The sequence below is a fragment of the Carex rostrata genome, chromosome 21, assembly GCF_964058835.1.
Source record: "Carex rostrata chromosome 21, lpCarRost1.2, whole genome shotgun sequence".
NCBI classification, from domain to species: domain Eukaryota; kingdom Viridiplantae; phylum Streptophyta; class Magnoliopsida; order Poales; family Cyperaceae; genus Carex; species Carex rostrata.
The window spans coordinates 6,153,651-6,157,439 of NC_135938.1; positions in this window are offsets into that span (position 1 = coordinate 6,153,651).

Consider the following 3,789-nt stretch of genomic DNA (forward strand, 5'->3'; position numbering starts at 1 on the left):
TTAGAGTGCTATAAAGACCTTCAATTGGAGTGTTTTATTCGGGTTGCAACTATCATCTTTTGTTGTCATCTAGAGACACTAATGGAGTGCTATAAAGACCTTCAATTGAACTATTGTACTAGGGTTGCAACTTCCCTCTTTTCTTTCTTTATAGAGACACTACAAGAGTGATGCAAACATCTTTAATTAGAGTATTGTATTAGGATTGCAACCACCATTTTCCCTTGACAACTGGGGACAAACTACTAGTGTGCTGCAAAGACCTTCAATTGGAGTATTGTACTAGGGTTGCAACTATTCTCTTCCATTGTCATCTGGAGACTACTAGAGTGCTGTAAAGACCTTCAATTGGAGTATTGTATCAAGGTTGCAATTACCCTCTTTCCTTGCCATTTGGAGATACTACTATAATGCTGGAAAGACCTTCAATTGGAGTGTTGTATTAGGGTTACAACTACCACCTTTTCTTGTCATATAGAGACACTACTAGATATGTATTGGAGTTGCAACTACCATTTTACCTTGTCATTTTATTAGTAAATGCTGTACCTATGTGATGTAACAAGACTTTTATTCTAAGAAATATATGGCAACCTCTGCCATTCAATTTCAAAAAAAAAAAACTTTAAAATATAATAAAAAATATCAGATAATTATTAGAAAATAAATTATAATTAAAATTGTGTTACACGGTTTCTGCAAAGCACTGTTTTTAAGTGAATTTTGTCATATTGTGTAAGATGTGGAGTCGCAATCAAGATAATCTGGGATAGTCAACTTTTTACGACACGACCGTGGAAGTTAAAAAAAAAACCAACAGTGACATCTACACATATACATTTAATAGGAAAAACAAAGACTAACAAGTAAAAGGACTAAAATAAAATAAGCTAAATAAGTAAGTTTACTTGCTTCTTTTGTTCAACTGATTTGGAGGCAGGATCCTGAATTTTCTAAGAGTTTGACTTCATCAAAATTACTATCTTCAGTGTTTGATCAAATTTTGGTTAATGATTTTTATAAACATGAGCTGGATTTAAAAGAGTTGAATCGGGCAAATATTATCATGATTCCGAAAAAGGATATGGCAAAGGTGGTGCAAGACTATAGGCCGATTAGTGTGATAAATTTTTCAAAATTACTTGCATTGAGATTAGCTAAAGAACTACCGAACCTGGTTTCTATTCACCAAACAGCGTTCATTCGTGGTCGGTTCATTGCTGAGAATTTTATTTCAACTAGAGAAATATTGAGTCATATCAATAAGACTAAAAAAATCATGAGTTATGGTAAAGATTGATTCTTTTGATTCAGTCATTTGGGATTTTTTTAATGGATATATGTCATGACCCAACGAGGCTTCCCAAACTGATGGATAAGATGGGTTAGAGAGCTACTGCAATCGGCATCATCTAGAGTCATTATTAATGGGGAACCTTCTGAATATTTTCCTCACATGCAGGGCCTTTGTCAAGGCGATTCATTATCCCCGATGTTATTTCTCTTAGCAGTTGATGTCTTGCAGTAGATGCTAGGTGTGGCCAATTCGACCTTGTCACAACCGATTTCATAAAAAATCCCAGAATCCTTGTTAGCATTGCACTATGCAGATGATACAATTTTGATTGCCAATGCAAACATGGGAACTGTGGTGACACTCAAACTGGTATTGAGGCTCTTCTCAAAGGTATCAGGGTTACTAATTAATTACTCTAAAAGTTCCTTTGTGCAGTTCAATTTACAACCAAGCGATGCAAGGATGGTAGGGCTCATTCTGGAATGTTCGGAAACAACATTTCTGGTTACGTACCTAGGTATGCCTCTCACAACTAAGAAGCCCACGAGACTATCTTTCATGCCTTTAATAGAAAAGATGGAAAGTAGATTGGAAGGGTGGAGGTAGAATGCAATTGGTAAACTCAGTCCTCTCTTCTATACCGGTTTATTACATGAATTGCTTCTGCCTTCCAAAGTGGATGATAAAAAGAATGGATAAGGTTCGTAGACTGTTTTTGTGGGGCAAAGGTGAACAAGGAGGTAGAGGGATTTCATTACTAAATTGGCAGTTGGTTTGTATACCAAAAAAGTGGGGTGGTATGGGAATAAGAAATTTTGAAACACAAAATATCTCTCTGTTGTTGCGTTGGTGGTGGAGACTATACCAACAGGACACATCTTTATGGGCGTTTTGGGCAAGAAAATTGCGGGCTTCCAAAACCAACGAGAATAGACCTGCAAAATAATTGAGAAGCGGATCGTTCTTTTGGGCACAATTGCTCAGTATCAAGTCTATTTTCCACTGGAGTACGTATTGGAGTATTGGTGATGGAAATTCTAATTCCTTCTGTTTGACACATGGCTTGTAAAACCTCTGCGTAACTTTGAAGGTAGGCAATTTGCTCGCTCAGGCTTATCTCTGTCAGAAGTGATACATAGCTTCCAAGAGTTGCTACCTCAACAGGTTCAGTCCAACCCACCAATTCTGACAACTACAAATGTTATTCTGATTTGGAAGTGGGAGAAATCAGGAGTATATTCTTCTAAGTCAGCCTATGATATCTTAATTTGGGGGGGGGGGGGGGGGGGGTTAGATGGAGATTCAATCATTTATGGACAGCTAATTTCCCTAGAACAACAAAAATCTTCATGTTTTAACACTCAGAGGAAGATTATTGACACAAGATATATTACTAAAGAGGCATATACGTTGTCAGATGGGGCGTGTAATGTGTAATTCGGGATAGACTGAAACTGCGATGCATTTGTTATTTACGTGCCGCTATGTAGCCCGACTTTGGTCATTACTTAATACTAAGCTGGGTTTTGCATTATGAAGTCGGGATCGTCTATACAAGAAATATGGATTGCATCTTTGGAGGCTTTTAAAAGTAGCAGGTCAAACACTAGAGCATATAGTGAAAAACTGTGGATAGTGTGGATAGTCTGGAAGGAGCGAAACGAATATGTGTATAGAGGGAAGTTGGTACCGCACTGGGTATTAGTTGATAGGGTATAAGTCAACGTGAACTCTGGTTCAAATTTTGTTGAGTTAAATTGATGTATATTAAGTAGGGTATGATAGTGAGTTGTGGTAAATGACTATACGTACGTGATCATTTCAGGGGGTGCAAACCATCTTGTAAAACGTGCCATCATGCACAGTTTGTTGATGTATATAACCTGGCATCATCTGCCACGGATTTTTCGAAAAAGATCAAATTGAAAGCTCTATTTTGTAAGGTCAGGTGACAATTTCTAATTAAAGGCGTTATCTCTTTAGATCTTTCAACCCGGCATTTGTATATCACAACCACGAGCCTAGATTTAGACTCTGCACTTGTGTTAATTCACTTCTCAGGAATTAAAATGCTATGATTGCGCTGAGACTCTGCAGTTCAAACAAACACAGAGGCGGAACATAGTATAGTCTGGGGGGTGCTAAGCCACCCTCATCATTTTCATTTTTTTTTATCAAGTATATAAAAGTTGAACTAATTTGTATTTTTCATATGTAGTAGCCCCTTATAAAATATTATAAACTTATAGGGTGTGAATGATAAAATTTGAAAAGCAAATTTCGACTGCGTTTTTCATTTCATATGGGACTCTTCGGTTTCCGCATCATTTATATTATGAAAAAAAATTAACTTTTTGCTTTTAAGAATATGTCAAACATACTTAAGAAAATTAGAAAAAAGAAATGTCCAACAAAGTAATATCGGAATATCCTTGGCAGATGTTAAGTTTCTAAAAAAGAAAAAAAAAAAAGAAGAAGAAGAAAGTATTAAT